At 43.6% G+C, this 17513-nt stretch overlaps 1 pseudogene; it reads left to right on the top strand.

Moving 5' to 3' along the window:
• Positions 1 to 3941: 3941 nt before the first annotated feature.
• On the top strand, positions 3942 to 8353 carry LOC142404570 (tetraspanin-7 pseudogene; annotated as a pseudogene).
• The last annotated feature ends 9160 nt before the right edge of the window (positions 8354 to 17513 follow it).

Raw genomic sequence — 17513 nt, 5'->3', positions numbered from 1 at the left:
CTTAAGGCATGCCCAAACCAAAACAGTAAGGAAAGAGGAAAATTCATGCTTCAAGCAGACTGCTTTTCCTTGCCAAATAGTATTGCAAAGTGCTCCCTAATTAGCTATCTCCTATCACCCACATATCCTTCAGATGCACTGTTTGGCAGGCTTCTTGCTGCCACTAAGTACCAGTTTTCTCTAAGATGTATTAGTTTGCATTTTCCAAGGTCAATCTCACTGTATTTGCTGTCCATGTGTGTAAGCACTCTTTGATAACTGATATTACTGCTCTCACTAGTGGGTTAGGCACTTCTGAATCCTCACTTCTTATGGTATTTTCACGACACTTTGCGTTCCAAAACGGCATGTAAAGGAGTATCACTTCTCTTTCATCAAATTGTCAGCCCACATATCACATGCAGTATCATGAACATTTATTCACTAGTATGATTTCATGAGATTCTGTAACAGTTTTCTTACTAAGATGTAAACATATTTTATGATTCTGCCAATGTCTGAAAAATCAAGCTATTTAGTAAGATTATTTTCAGAGACTGAAGCTGTTTCATTGTTTATGGCTTCACGTACACTCAAGGAGCCCAATCCTACCTCCTTTACCTACCCAAACAGTTCCAGTGGCACAGCTTATGAGAATGGGCAGAATTTGGCCCTGTATACCCATTTAACCCTGGTTAAAAAAAGCACAAATGTTGATATCATCTGACATCTTCTAACACTGAATGCTTAACATGATTTTTGGAGGAAGTCCAGCACTTAACTGCCAGTGAAACCGATAGTTATTATGTGCCACATACTTCACAACAGCACCGATAGATCATAAAACATCTTTACAGAGATACTTTTAGATTTCTGTACCCTTAGCACCATCCTTCATCTCTGACACATGCTAAAGCAACCTGGGTGACAACAGATCTGCCCATATGCCCTATATTTTGACTGCTCCTACCTAGCATGATGCATCCCGAGATACCTGTACAAGCCTGCACTAAAGGAGGTTGTAGTGAGGTGGGAGTCGGTCTCCTCTCCCAAGTAACAAGAGATAGGGCAAGAGGAAACGACCTCAAGTTGTGCCAGGGGAGGTTTAGATTGGATATTAGAAAAAATTTCTTCACCGAAAGGGTTGTCAAGCATTGGAACAGGCTGCCCAGGGAAGTGGTTGAGTCGCCATCCCTGGAGGTATTTAAAAGACGTTTGGATGAGGTGCTTAGGGACATGGTTTAGTGGTGGACTTGGCAGTGCTAGGTTTGTGGTTGGACTTGATGGTCTTAAAGCTCTTTTCCAACCTAAACAATTCTATGATTCTATGATTCTACTTTGCCTAGCTGCTTTCACTGTAAGGAAAGGCAAGGGTAACAGGAAACACCACTTATTAGTGTTCCTTTTGGTGTTCTTTATTGGTGTTGAAGCCAAATGTGGCTTCAAATCTGAGACAATATCAAGAGAGAGCGTTCACAGGTTTGTCCTGTGAAAAGGACAAACTAGCACTGCCCAACGTAGCTAGTCTAGCCATTCTCCTACGGGTTTCAGCTGTCTGCGATCCAAGACCTAGTTCTGATCACACCAGCTCTGAGAAACTTCTGAAAAAAATCACTCCACTGTGAGAAAGTACACAGATTCATGCGAGATAAGAAAGGCAAAACGGCAGTGGGTAGTTTTGAGATGTGGATAGTTAGCAGTTCGAGGACTCAAAAGGAAAAAACACTGCTATGAAAAGGTGTAAAATCCTAAGAGAAAAAACAGGTGGTTGGAAGATGGCAACGCAGCAATGATCAGCCCATTCCAAGGACAGCAAGGACTTTTTCCCTCATCGCTGACAACTGCCTGGCCAGCAGAAACTTGCTGCTTCAGAAGAAACATAGCTTCATGAAGGTCACCTTCAGAGCCTTCCAACACAGTTAGGTGTGAAACTGTGAAAACCATCACGTTTTAGCCATTGGTTATGAAATTCCATACCTGCAGACCTCTAGTTTGTCTTTGCCATGAGCTTTGATTCTTCACTGTGGATATTGGTCATATGATTTAGTGCTAAAACAGGTAATATAATGCAATGTACTGGAGAGTACTTCTAGAGCATGGAAATCATCATTCCTAAATCATCTTGACATGAAGATCTGGGAATCTTCTGAGAAGATCTGAGAATCAAAGGAACTAGCTCAGACTTGATCTGTCAAGAAACTGATGAAGAGCTTAATCTTGTAAAAAGGCAAAAGAAGAGAATCTGTAAAATGCAGGAATGATAACAGTCTCCTGCTAATTAAATTATGAAGGCCTCCAATGACAATAATCTAAGAACAGATGATGTTACAATGATGGTTATGCTATATTAATACTTTGACAACTATGAGTTTCCTGTTGTATATAAAAGTTGTGTTAAAATGTGATACATAAAGCTTTCCTTCCATGATTCTGTAACAGAAAAAACAACAAAATGTTTTTCTCAAACTTCCACACAAGGATTACCATTGGAGCACAATTAAACCTCAGAATTCAGTCCCAAAGGAGTTTGATAAAGATGTGAACAACAGGGTACTCTGACCTTTGGTGTAAGTACTTTTTGGTGTGACTATTGCATATACAAACTAAAAACCCCAATTTCACTCAAAGTTGTATCACTGGAAATTCAAACGGGAGTAGTATTGTGCCAGGATAAGGAATTACAGAAAAAGAAAAAGACTGACAGTTTGAAGTGCAGTGATCCAGTAAATTGCAAAGGTTACAGATCTTTCACCAACTAATGAAATTGTAATAATAAACATTTTATTAAAACATTTTTAAAAAGCAATATAAACATTCTATAGAAGTCTGATAGTATGTTAGTATATAACAATTCATTTCTTGAGCACCTGAAGACATACGAAAGTCAACTCTATGTCTTGCAGTGCCTTTGAGCAGTTTCTGTATTCAGTGCAAAGACCCATAGTAATGAAGACGGTACCAAATCTTGAACTGAAGAGTACTACATACCTCTTGTGGTGTTGTCAAGAAATGCTAAAGAGAAATTGGTCGCTTAGTATGGTCAATGACTCGCTAAGCAATGAATTACCACTGGGGATACTAATTCTACCTTGGCCTGAGATCCTGACTCATTTTTGGTTTCCTTTTCATCTTTTACTTATCTGGCTTGTAGGAGTAGCTTATCTTTTGCAATGACACTGTATGGATGGTGGAATTTCATATCGGACCTTCCTGGGCCACTTGTTATATAGCAGTATCTATCTGTGGACATTCCTGCACAGCCATTTAATGCCTTCTCCATGGCTCAGCGTTATCATGGGCTACATCAAGTGAATATTTAATGGAGTCAGGCCACCCGGAAAATAGTTTCCAGCTGGGAAAATCAAGACTGACTGGCTGACCATGTGGTTAGTTAATATTCAGTTACGGATTTATGCTTGTTTCTAGAAGGTGTCCTAACAGCACAGCTTGATGCAGTATAAGAAATAAAAATAAAACCTCTCATTTAACAGATTTCTTATGCTTCCTGTGGATTATTTGTGGGCTTTTTAGGTGCTACTCCTAACGTTTACAAGAAAAAGTTTAGTCCCTTGCCCAGGGTAAGCCTGGGCTGCAGCATATTCCAGCAAATGCTAATTTCGAGCTTTCAGCTTGCAGCACCTTGTCACCTGAGGGCCCGCTGGCATACGCTCCCCCATTTACCACACCGCAAACCTCGGGAAGGAAGGCTGAGGAGTGTATGGATGTGCCTCTCCCTCCGACTGTCCCAGTTTGCCGGATATGCGCTGGCGTGAGGCGGCTGCTCGTCTGAAAAAGGACGGCACGGGCAGAGGGGAGGGGACCCCCGGCCCGTCGCGGCCCGGCCCAGCCCAGCCCGGCCCGTCCCGCCAGGCCGCCCGCCGGGGGCCGGCTCGCCCCGTCCCGCCGAGCCCCGCCGCGCGGACAAGCGCCGCCGCCGGCCGCGCCCCCGCGCCGGGCACTGAAAAAGCGGACGGGGCGGAAGGGCGGCGCGACTCGCACCGGCTGCGGCGCGGGGGAGGCTGCCGCCGGGCCCCGCACCGAGTGCCGCCCGGGAGACCCGGCGGGACCCGCCAGCACCCCGAAAGCCGCCAAGGAGCCCTTTCCTCCCCGCCGAGCGCCGCGCCCGCGGACCGGCACCCTCGGGAGCGGCGGCACCGACGGCCGCGGGCCTCCCCCCCCCACGCCGCCCGGCGGCACCGACGGCCGCGGCACCCCCTCGCCGCGACCCGGCGCAGCCCGCCCGCCGGCACCAGGGGCCGCCGGCGCCAGGGCCCGAGGGCACCATGACCGTGCTCAAGCTGTCCCTCATGGCCTTCAGCTTCGTCTTCTGGGCAGCGGGGCTGACCATGCTCATCATCGGCTTCTGGGCCAAGGTGTTTCTGGGGAGCTACCTGGTGCTGTCGGCCAACGACTACCCCAGCGCCCCCGTCATCCTCTTGGCTACCGGCGCCGCCGTCATCATCTGGGGCTTCCTGGGCTGCTTCGGCGCTGCCACGGAGCACCGGGGCCTCCTCCGTGCCTACAGCGCCTTCCTGACCGCCGTGCTGGCGGCCGGGCTGACGGCGGGGCTCTCGGCGCTCCTCTACCGCCAGAACATTGCTCAGGGCTTCCAGGAAGGGCTGCGCCAGGCCCTGCTCACCTACGGGGAGGACGAGGGGATGGCGGACGCCCTGGACGCCTTGCAGCGCGCCCTGTCCTGCTGCGGGGTGGAGAGCTACCGCGACTGGCTCACCTCGCCCTGGGGGCTGGAGCAAAACGGCTCGGTGCCCCTCAGCTGCTGCCGGGCCCGGCGCGGTTGCCAGCGCAGCCTGCCCAGGGCACGCGGGCTGCACCGCAGCGGTTGCTTCAGCAAGGTGTCGGCCTTCGTCAGCAGCAACATGTTTTATGTTGCCACGGCTGCCCTGGGGCTGGCGCTCCTGCAGCTCATCGGCATTGTGCTGGCCTGCCTGCTAGCTGCCCGCATCCCTGCCCACCTGCTGGGCATCGCCACCCCTCGCTGAGATCCCCCCCGGTCTTGCCCCTTATCCCCTCCAGCTCGCTTCTTTCCCCCAGACCTGGCTGCACCCCAGTGGGAAAAGGAAAATCCTCCCTTCATATTCCCCGCTTCCACCTGAGCTTCCTCCTCCAGACTCCGTTCCTCTTCTGGAGCCTGCGTCATGTGCGTCAACGCCACAGGCATCTCCACAGCCCCTCGGAGCTGGGAAGGTGCCTCCTGGCCTGGCCGTGCCCGCTGCAGGGCAGCAGGTCCCCACTGCCCCCCTGAGCCTCTGGACCGCTTCTGCAGAGAGTGGTGGCAGCATGGACAGACATCACCCTCTGGGGCAGGGAGGACAGCTGGGTCAAGGCTGACCAGTTTTCTGGGTGAGGTAAACATCATGAGGCACTGAAATGGGGGCCAGGAAAGAGGAGAGGGTCTGGGAGAGCAAGAAAGCTGTCTCTCAGCATTACACCGGGTGAGTGTTGTTCTGAGACTGGAAAATTGTGTTACTGCAAAATGATGCTACTGGAAAACTTCTGGAGTGCACAAGGGGCAGGTCTGGACTGGGGACACCCAGGTAGCAATGCCAGCAGCTGCCATCGCAGTCTGCTTGAGGGACTGCCCAGCAGCGTGCACCCATCGCCACAAAGATTTCCTGCCTTCGCTGTGTGCAGATTCAAGCTGTCCGGCTGCCATGGGTGCTTTTCCCGCTGTGGTTTCCGATGCTGATCTCCATCTAAAGGTGGAGCTGCAGCTCTAAGTGCGACTCCCTCCTTCAGGATATGCCTGTCCTCTTAGCCAGTGCTTCGCTGGTTATGTCTTTGCAGGGCTGAGAAGACCTTAAACTCGGGTCGCCATCATACAAGAAGATGGCAAAAGCTGTAGGATCAGACCTGACCAGGGGTGGCAAGAGGAGGGAAGGGCACATTGCCCTTCAGAAGTTTCTTTTGGACTTTTGCTGTTAACTTCAGGGTGAGCAGAACAGACTTTCTGTTTTATAGAAGGATTTCTAAAAACCAGCCCTCAGACTCTTTGACATTTTTCCTTTTTCAAAGGATCTGTCTCTGAAGTGTGCCCCCACCTATGTTTTTGAAGCCAGCTCTATACAACCTGAGAGTAAATAGAGGACCCCAAGACTTGCTATGAGGCTCTGGGTGCATGCAGGACAGACAGCAGTGTAAATCTACAGGATTTTGTTTTTCCCAACAGTTCTGGGCTTGCATTTGAAGCTTTAGGAAAAGCAAGCCCTGCACTTTAGAGGGTCCTGAATTTTCAGAGCTTCACCCCTGCTTCTTCCTACTTCCTTAAAACCTGTGAACTGGACTTTTACATATTTCTCTGCCTCACAGCACAAAGACATGCTGAATACCCCCCTTACCCAGCAAACTGGGGAGGGAGGATTTCAGAAAAGAACCAAGAACCACAAAGGAACTCCAGGATGTGGCGTCTTTTAGGAACGTGACTAGCAAAGCTGTGGCAAATGGTCAAACTCCAACAAATAGGAGCAGGACAGGAAATCTTGAATGCAGAAGATGACTGATAGCTTCATGGGAGGAGTGGAGTACCCTTGGGGGAAAGGGGATTAGCAGTGAAGCTCTGGTGCCCAGGCAGTGAATGCATGGGGTGAGGGGCGAGGAAGGCTTGGCTCATTTTCTTCCTTGCTTGCCTTTACTCCTTTTGACTACGTTTCTGGCTTTCTCTTCTTCTCCCACCGAAGAGCAACTGCTTGGCTGCAAGGACGAGCCAGGCAGAGCCTCCATCCCAGTGGTGCAGAAGGTGAGAGCCTCTCCTCCTGCTCACTTTGGGAGATGGCGCTGGCCCTGCCCACTGGGGCAGCCATGCCTGCTCACCCTGGTGAGGCAGGCAACGGGAGAGCAAACCCATTGCTGCCTCTCCATGGGGAAAACCAGATCAAATGCAGAGCTAACTCTCCTCCCGCTGTTTAAATCCTCAGTTCTATACCTAAAAGAACCCTGCGTTGGTATTTCTCTGCTTTCCCCTTGCTGAAAATAAGCTTCTAGGATTTTGTTTGACAATGCTCCTGGGGGTGAAACCAGGACAAAACATGTATTCACTTGGAAAGATTACGATTTCATGTATCTTTACTGCTTTTAATGCTTTATACCATTTAAAAATACCTGGAAATGCTACAACTTCTGTCTTTTGTGATAGTGAAGCCTTTTTTTTTTTTTTTTCCCCTCCCACCAGTTGTCTTTTTTGGAAGAGGAATTGCTCAATTCTATGATGAATTTGTTCCACCTGCAGGATTGTAACTATTTCTGACCTGGGGATAGTGCTGCAATTTGCCCTGCTAATAACAGCCCCTGACTTTTGGACTGCGCTCATGAAGGTGCAGTATTCCTGCAGAGCGAAGCAGGCTTGTCCAGGGAACATAAACGGAATTCCCTCAACTTATATTAATGATTGCACAAGCTTGATGGTAGTTGAGAATGTAAAAAAACCCAAACCAAAACAATGTAAGTAGGTGTTTCCATGGAAAAGTGATGCTTTACTCTCCAGATATGCAAAATAGTCTAAAGTTTAAATGAAGTTTCAGCTGAGGACTGCTGAATCCAGAGTGGTATTTACAAGCAAAAATCTACAAGGACCAGCAGGGAGTATCCAGCACTCATTGCAGTCTAGGCACACAAACTGACTTTACTAAATCTATAAAAATGATCTTTGCTCATGGAAATAATTCCCTCGGGGTCAGTTCTCTCAACCAAAGCTCACAAGATCAAAAGTAGAAAAAGAGAAACTGGGTTTTCCTTTTTGGAGAGCGATTCTAGTCTGCATGGATGGATCTTAGGATTCTGAGTCAACAGTTACGTTGTGCTTGGGTGTTAGCTGTGGCTTTATCTTAACTGTCTCTTTGCTCAGGTATTAGGTGGCTATGTAACTGTGATCATCACGTTCCAGGTGAAGAGTGCAATGTAAACAGGTGTCTCAGTCATTTGACTATTCATCTGAATAGATGAACTTGGAAAATGTGTTGGGAATCTGTCTTTATAAAGAAAACAATGCTTCACTTTTTAGCGCTGATGTTTATTGTTTATTGTTTTACATAATATAATTTTTTATTTTTGTTTGTAAATGTCCCTGTATTAACACCACTTTTTTTGGAGTTATGCACTAGTGGAACTCCTGTTATTTTTCTGGAAATCAATGTCATGTTGTACAGTTTTAACAATGGGCAAAAAGTATAGTTTGTATGGGAAATGGTACTTCAGAAATAAAGTTTAGCAAGTGCTATGAGCAAAACAGGTCACTGTTTTGAATCCAATTCAAGATTTGTATTTCTGTATGTCTCCACATGGTTCAACTAAGTGCAAGTGAAATGAAGCGTACACTGAAATATAAAGACAGAAGCATATTGTGGCTTTTTTATTCAGAAGATCCATTAAAGAAGCAATAAAACAGGCATTGTGGAGAGTGTGGGAAAGGGACATGGAGTTGCACTGGGTTTATCACAATGATCTAATTTATCTGAATCAATAAGCTCTGCAAATTTACAAGAATATGATATTGCTCTTTTTTTTGCCTCACTGATTACTACAATTATTTCTGATCCTGACCCTGATTACGTTATATGACACGTAGCAGTCAGTCAGAATGAAGGATACTGTTAAAACACATTCAGCTAAAAACCTTGTGTAGATATTCACTTCAATCTATTTGTTGTGTTTTTAAGTTGCTAGGAATATCAAAATAGGAATGATATGACCAAATTTTAAGCACACCAGTGCATGTTTGTATAGTGGCCAGGCCTGAATCTCAGGACATCAACTTAATGTAACGAATAATTCAAAATGTAAACCATCACTCTGCACTCTTGGCCTACACTCAATAAAATAGGATAAACCTTGGCAATGACCACATAAATGTTAAGTATACTTATATCACCGAAGATTTCATGGGCTGGCTGTGAGTTTTAGCTGAATATTTATTGCTAGTAATGAACAACATCATTAACTTTTGTAGATGTATGGAAGAATGTCATTCTTCTCTAATTAATTCCCAGACTAGCAGATTACCAGTACCTGTTTCAGTTGTCTTGAATTCTTTGTGCTCAGTGATGAAATTTTAATTTAATTTTTAAAATTATCTACATTCAATGTTAATTTTGTTCTGAATGGTCAGAATGGCTGTAACTGGAAAATGTTACACCGGACAGCACCATCTACCCCTTGCTGGAATACATATTTGTTTTCTGTCATCCTCTTCAGCATAAAGTCACTCATCAGAATGGTATACTTTAATAAAAGCTGATCCCATCTTTTACAAAAAGCTAATCTCAATTTTAACATCACTGGTTATTTAATTAATTAAAAAGCATACCAAATTAAGTATAGGAGCAAGCTGTGTTGCAGTTGTAGAAACAATAGCTCTGTTGTCTGGACAGACTGAGATTTAGGATTAACAGGGTGGTAAGATTAGACCCTTGTTATGAAACAAGGACTATTTTATAACATTGATCTAGAATACCAAGAATACGACTCTTTCAAACTTCAAAAGTGTTTTGATATTTTGTCCAACATCAGTTATTCACTGGACTTGTGTGTAGCTGAACTTGATATTACAGATAACCAGAACTAAAAATGGCCTTTATAATGGACCGTGAATTTTTAGAGAGGAGATGGCTTTTCTGGGGTCAGAAAACTTAAACAAGAAGTAAGCAGTAAGACTGGGTAAATCAGAGAAGAAAAAAGATTTCTTTTGTTAAAAAGTAATTTTCATGTTTATTTATGTTTTTATCTTATTATAACATTATCTTCTTTCTTCTGGAGAAAATACAATCACTTATTACCTCTGTGACTTCCACTCGTAGCAGCTGATATAGTATAAAGCCCTTGACAAGAAGAGTGCTCACCCTTCTATTTCCACAGATAAATTACAGTAAAGATGCTCTTTTTCATAAGTCCAGCAACCTACAGGAGATTTTGATAAATCAGATCACATGGGAAGAGAGCTGGAAATTCAGTGTTTTCCCAGTCGAATATTTTGGGTTCCAATAAAAAAGACATGTCCATGGAAAGGTTGGGTGGTCAAGTTAAGAAGTCTTGCCACGGTCTTGTCCTGAAGCACCACAAAATGTTGGTCAGAAACTTAAACATAAGTCACACAACTAACAGAGTCTGAGACTTTCTTTTCATCTGAAATCTCTTCAGCCCAGAAGGATAGCAGATACCGTCAGGAAGGTAGCACTGGTTTTGATATTATATTCGTTTGAGCTGTGCTGGCATCAGCAGTGAACAGAGCAAGTCAAAAGATACTCCTAACTTAAAAAGATCTCTATAGTTTCTAAAGGTATCTGTAAGGATCAGGGGAACGTCTGTGAAGATTTTACATGTCCAATCCTTCCCCTTCATCCATCTCTACCTCAGGGAGCTTATCAAAGCCACAGTCACTTCCCCATAACATCCCAAACTCTGTCTCAAACAATTAAAGAAAGTATTTATTTGTGGGAGGAGAATTTTTTTTTCACTGGGAAAGCAGACAGTTCACATCATTGGTTTATTTTGCACCCATGTTGTTTCTTGGGCTGTTTGGTCCAGTGCCAGGGCATGAAGGAATAGCTCCAGACAGAAGTACAGCTAAAAGAATTTAGATCTGACTATAGACCTGAAGGAGGGAAAAAAGAAAAAGAAAATGCCCAAAGGTGAAGGCAGATGTGGTGACAGTGAGACTGCAAAGGAGGAGAAAACAGTGGTAAGTTCTGCACTGTCATAAAGAAACTATTTTCTGAGCAGAATTTAAGCATGAACTGTGAAAAGGATTTAACTGTGAGTGAATCCCTTTTGCCATTAGCCTTCTGATATGTGTAGTGTTTACTTTTTAATGCCACTGTTTACTTTGTGCATCTTGAAAAGTTAATGGGAGTCACATCATATGCTTGAATTTTACACTTTTCAGGATGATAATATGGAAAGACATGCAGAGCGATCTAGAGTGCAAAACAACCTAGTGGTAGGATCTCCTGTGGTTCTTCTCTGTTTCCTTCTGTTTCAGAGGCTGACCATCTTTGTAAGGTAAGATTTTTGACACCAGTATGTTAATTGGCTAAACATATCTATCTGTGTAATTTTACTTCAGTTTATACTTCACTGGTCGTGCACCCATTATGCTTCAAAGTGGTAAAAATACATTCTTCTAGCCAAATCAATTTTATTGAAAAACATAAATTTCGATCTGTTCAATATGCCATTGTAGTTTGCTGAGAAACTGATTAAAGTATCACAATTTAACCTTGTTTTCTTGTGCCCTCTACTGTCCTGATCTACTTTCCAGGCCAGTAAAATTCAAATATCAAAGGATGTAGTGTTCCCATGTTATCAAAGAGAACACCAACACACATACCCATTTTTCAGAAGCTCTGTATTTATTGGTCAGATATGTGGATTTGCTTGTGGATGAGACAGTGACAGAAAAAAAAGGAGCTATCTAAGGAACATATTGTTCTGTCCTTGACATTAGCTTTCATTTGCAATGAACGCTCAGCACTGTCTACTGTAGAGACAAAATCTTTTGTTAATGATTTTAATCCATGTAATAGAATTTAGTAGAAAATCTTATCTGGGCTACAGGATTAAAATTATCAAATTAAACATTATTTCAAATGCTCTAATTCTATAAAGATTTCTCTAATCTGCTTCAAGCGATTTCTGTGAAGCCTTGCTTCTCCTGTTCTCCCATTCTGCTAATGTCTAGAGTCACTCTTACGCTGGCTTCACAGCAGCAAATTTTTGAGTTAAGTAGTGTTTGAAACTTGAATCTTAGACTATTCCCATTTTGTAAATATTACTCCTATTTATCATATTAGGGTACTTAGACTGATACATTATGAATATAACATTTGTGTTTGTTGGTTTTGAACAATATCTTGTCTTAGGGAAGACCACAGCAAAATAAGGGGAGGTGCAATGCTTATATTGACCAAGACAGGCAACTCCTTGAAACTGGAGATTCTTGGAAGAGTATCATATTACATCCTAACATTGCAACAAATAGCTCAAATAGTGCTTGGTCATTCATGTTATTAGATTGCCTAAAATAACAGTTCTACAGCTCTACTCTGTCTACATGAGATGCATACATCTTAAGGTATCAGCACTTTAAAGCAGTGATATGGTCTCATAATAAAACCTAAGAAAAGGGATCTTTTATGCATAGTGTTAATAATTTCTGATAGCTCCACTTCTTCCAGGTCACAAAGATGGGGTGCTGGGAGTATCCCTGGTCAGTTCTAGGACTGACTGGAGAGTTGGGATTGACCATATCTTGGTTAAAATGTCAGCATCAATTAGAGTAGTCCTACTGCTGTATTACTGTTCTGAGTGCATTTTCCAGGGCTGTTTCTCTGCTGTTTGGTTTCCTGACCTTGCAGACAGCATTATGTGGGGTGCCTGCTACCTTTTGGTAATTTACAGGCAAACTAACTAAGTGGTAGTGTTGGGAAAATGACCTGTGTAATACAGTGCTCTATTTGCTTCAATATCCCTGCCACAATATAAAGGAAACCTCTCTAGATAGTGGATGTCTTTTACATTGTTTTTGAAATTTGTTGGTGTTTATTGAAAGGCTAGTAAATACGTCTTTTTCCATCAAAGCTTTTCCACATGATAAAGCTTCCCTTGGAGGACCAGAGTGATGGTGTCCCTTCTGTTCATGTCACCCTCTGCCGTGCTGAAGTTTGCAGCAGGAATCTCTTGTTGCATAGCAGCTCACTGCTGAGAGGGGACGGCCTGGAGCAGACTTTGGCATTCATCAGCACTTCAGTTTCCTGAAACCACCTTTTTGACAAGATGCTTTTCTCACTAGTTGTGCTGGAGTATTATGTCATGTTCCTTGACATAGTGTACTTGTCTTCCAGTAATCCCAGGTACTGTCATTCTTGCCTGGGAACTCTCAGAAGAGATAGAGGTGGAGGTTTACCATCTGCAGTAGCATGTTGAGTTTTGGTGCAGAGTTCAGCCTAAATAATTGTGAAAGAAAAGCACAAATCCAACAGCTAAATATACCTATCTCATGATTTGGAATAGATCTGTTCACCGAAACTGGTAAAGAAAACACCAGAATGGCTAGGTAATAAGCAGAATTGGAAACTCATTAATGCAAAATTTCCCAACAGTGTAGCATGTTCACACTTTCTTGTCCATTTTGCCCTTCCAAGACCTGTCTCTCTAACTCCACTTCTTATTCACAGAGTGTTATTATCCGTAATGCTCATATCAGTTGTTAGTTTTCTGCTGCCTTCTGGGTCCCTTGAACCAACTCCTCTTTCTTTTCTAGCTTCCCACCCCAGGAGTCTGACAGTCCTTCCAGGTCTGAGCTCCTGGTTGGACAGGTTTTTGAAAAGAAGCCTCTTGATCTGCCTGGCTTTAGTAATAGCAGCTTTCTAGCACTAGTAGTGACCTTTATGTTTTTCAGTTATGTGAAAAATTTGTCAGAAAGTAATAATTAAACAATAATTTCAGATAGCTATTTTTCTATTAGATGATATTTGTTTCTTACCAAAGCAAATACCACCACCACCCACCTCCCATATATCTTCTTTGTTGGCTTGATGGTATTGTTTGTTGTTGCTGTTGTTTTGTTAGAATGATAATACTCTGGGAAACTTAGGTAGAAGCTAAACTATTTTACAAGGAAAATAAGTGATTTTGGACCAGCTCTAGTGATTATGTTAATAAGTTAATGAATGAAGTTTAGAAGGTACCATTGAGTAAACTCATCAGAAAATAAACAGGATACTTCCTGAAGAAAGTAGAGGTAGAATTCAGGTCTCTCTTCCAGACAGACTCCCGGAAAATTAACTTCATGGTTTGAAAGCAGAATAGAGATTAATTTTAAGTCTCCTGATAGAGGGCATTGAGACATATACCTGGTTAATACAGCTCTCCCTAACAAGTATTAACTCAGTAAGTTAATACTGAAAAGTAAACTCAGTAAGTTTGCAGATGACACCAAGTTGGGCAGGAGTGTTGATCTGCTTGAGGGTAGGAAGGCTCTGCAGAGGGACCTGGACAGGCTGGATCGATGGTCCGAGGCCAATTGTATGAGGTTCAACAAGGCTAAGTGCAAGGTCCTGCACGTGGGCCACAGCAACCCCATGCAACGCTACAGGCTTGGGGAAGAGTGGCTGGAAAGCTGCCCAGCAGAGAAGGACCTGGGAGTGTTGGTTGACAGCCACCTGAATATGAGCCAGCAGTGTGCCCAGGTAGCCAAGAAAGCCAATGGCATCCTGGCTTGTATCAGAAATAGTGTGGCCAGCAGGACTAGGGAAGTGATCGTGCCCCTGTACTCGGCACTGGTGAGGCCGCACCTCACCAGTATTCACACAGTGAATCCTGTGTTCAGTTTTGGGCCCCCCACTACAAGAGAGACATTGAGGGGCTGGAGCGAGTCCAGAGAAGGGCAACGAAGCTGGTGAAGGGTCTGGAGCACAAGTCTGATGAGGAGCGGCTGAGGGAACTGGGGTTGTTTAGCCTGGAGAAAAGGAGGCTGAGGGGAGACCTTATTGCTCTCTACAACTGCCTGAAAGGAGGCTGTAGCGAGGTGGGGGTCGGTCTCTTCTCCCAGGTAACAAGTGATAGGACGAGAGGAAATGGCCTCAAGTTGCGCCAGGGGAGGTTTAGACTGGATATTAGGAAATTTTTCTTCACTGAAAGGGTTATCAAGCATTGGAACAGGCTGCCCAGGGAAGTGGTTGAGTCGCCATCCCTGGAAGTATTTAAAAGACGTTTGGATGAGGTGCTTAGGGACATGGTATAGTGGTGGTCTTGGTAGTGTTAGGTTTACGGTTGGACTCGATGATCTTAAAGGTCTTTTCCAACCTATAGGATTCTGTGATTCTGTAACAAGTAGAAATGGAGATGCGAGTGCTGTTTTGAAGCCAGCTTTCTAGCATATGTTGTATATGTCATGCTTCCAGTGTGTCAGGGATGTCATTCTTTATTTCCTTTCTGTATGATGTTCCTTGTGTGCTTATGACATTCACATTTATTTATTACTCAATTTTTGGCTCAAGACACTTTTCAGCACATTCTTTTCCTTTTGCAGGAGGCCTAGCAGCAGTGTTGAAACACCATTCTGTCCCTGCAAGTGGATCCAGTAATATTTCTCCAGTGCTTCCTACATATTTCACCCTTTAAAAAAAGACAGTACTATTTTTCACTGAGTATACACTGTGCAACATCTTGTTTGCTTTTAATTTATAATATGAAACACAGATTAATTTTCTTGCCCACAGAGCCTCCTATCATATAAAAAGCATTGCTTGCCTTTATGTAATTTATTTTTCTGAGTTTGCTCAATGGTACCATCTAAGCTTTAGTAATGTAATTCCCCCGATGCTACTTCCTCTCCAGCTTTTAATTATGACATTGTAGTACAATCAGCAGACTGCTGGTCAGCTCCTTAGTTATTACATTTTTGGGAACTGCATTTCCTTTGTTCTTCACCCTGGCTTTTATCATATGGATTATTTATATCTGGTATTTACATGTTTCCAGGACATACTGTTCTGCTTCAAATTAAGTTTAAAAAGCATTTGACACCCTAAATGTCAGATTAATTATTTCATATTTAACTTGATACAAATTATTACAATACTGAGTCCTGGGACTCTTTTCCAGAGCTGGTTGGCACAAAGCTGGAAGCCATCAGAAACTTAAAATAAAACTTCATTCTGCAAAAGTAGGGTCCTTAGGTTCTTTTGTTTTATAGCACTATTGATGAACACCTATATACATAAGCATAGAAAGCATGATTGTGCAACCTATACGGTAGTGTGTGCACATATCCATATATCATTTGGCCCAGGCGCAGCCATTAGACATGACTGGGCTGGCAGAAACAGAGATATCGCCTCCCAGGGTTTCAACTAGGTTGCCCTTTTTCCACAGTAGGGCCAGGGCAGCCACTAGAAACAGAACAATTTCACCAAGGATGGTGTTAATTCAGATTACGACACAAGGAATCAGCCTCTGTTGCTCTGTGTTTTCTTTGCAGGCATTCATCCTCCCAGAGCCTGCAAGGGCCGTGCAGACCAGCCCAACGCAGTGAAGGGTGTGTGGTCTGGGCAGCTGGCACTAACCCATCAGATATCAGCCCACAGAAAGTTTGCGGTGTGCCCTGTTATCAGTGGCTTGTGCACTGCTGATGGCAGAAAGGTCAGATACTGCTTAATGAAACCATGAAGCCCAAAGCCCATGTGAATCTGTAAACTTGGGTATGGGAATGGAGAAGATGTCATTGCTGGTGATACGTCTGCCTACATAGTGTGCTGTGGACATCTCTCTGCGAGCTCTGTGCTCTCCTTGCTCAGACAGAAGCCTTATTATGGAAAGCAGCATCTTTCTGTGGCATTTGCTACCTGGCTCCATTAAGGTGCCTGCTTCTGATCGGAGCGTAGACTGTGACTGAAAAGAGGTTGTAGCGAGGTGGGTGTTGGTCTCTTTCCCAAGTAGCAAGTGATAGGATGAGAGGACATGGCCTCAAGTTGCACCAGGGGAGGTTTAGATTGGATATTAGGAAAAATTTCTTCACTGAAAGGGTTGTCAAGCACTGGGACAGGCTGCCCAGGGAAGTGGTTGAGTCACCATCCCTGGAGGTATTTAAAAGACGTGTAGACGTGGCACTTAGGGACATGGTTTAGTGGGACTTGGCAGTGCTAGGTTAACGGTTGGACTCAATGATCTTAAGGGTCTTTTCCAACCTAAATGATTCTATGATTACAGCCAAGGTGTTTATCAGAGGGTGGTTTCATTCAGTGCTGAGTTCCCAATAACTAACACAGCTTAGCACAAATCCCAGTGCAACATAAGCAGCTGAAAAAAATTCTTGTTGTGTTCTGACCCAAAAGGAAAAAAAGCTTAATGTTTAATACACAATTTCAAATATTTATATCCAATCTGTTAATAGCACTAGTTCCTGCAGTTTATGAGATGCCTTGCAAGTCTCATCCTTAGCTGTAGTACACCTCCCATCTGAGATGAGACCCGTTTGGATTTTTTTCAGTTTTGTTTAAGATTGAACAATCTATATAAAATATAGGTCTAGGGTTTACTCTGCCTTCGTTTTGTCAGTTGTTACACAAAACATAACTACAACCGTCATATATTCTCTTTTATGCAACTGGTTTGTAAATCATCCCTTTGTAGATCTAAAGGATATGCTGTTCCCAAAAGTAGTTGCCTTATGGAAATGACACTATGAATTTCTGCTAAGGCTGTACTCTTATTAAAAATGTCTTGTTCTTTAAACATACATTAACTGAGGCCAAAGCCTTCATTTCTTTTGGACCTCAGTATTGTTGTATGAATGCTTATGATCCAGCAGTCATTAGCTGATGATATTAGGAGTACTGCCCCAGTCCTTTTCAAAAAGCTGTTTGATGGCACTTCAGGTTTGCACTTTCTGTGGAAGACCTAGACATGATGTTATCGCTTTTTCTTCCACAAGTTAGTATAGATTTGCAAGCCATTGAGTAAAGGAAGAGGTAAAAAGGCAATTTTGAGGGATCCTGAGGAGTGGGCCTATTTTTAGTAAGTAAAGA

Source organism: Mycteria americana, chromosome 1, assembly GCF_035582795.1.
Source record: "Mycteria americana isolate JAX WOST 10 ecotype Jacksonville Zoo and Gardens chromosome 1, USCA_MyAme_1.0, whole genome shotgun sequence".
Taxonomy (NCBI): Eukaryota; Metazoa; Chordata; class Aves; order Ciconiiformes; family Ciconiidae; genus Mycteria; species Mycteria americana.
Note: the sequence above shows the minus strand (reverse complement) of the source record. Positions and strands in the feature narration are given on the sequence as shown.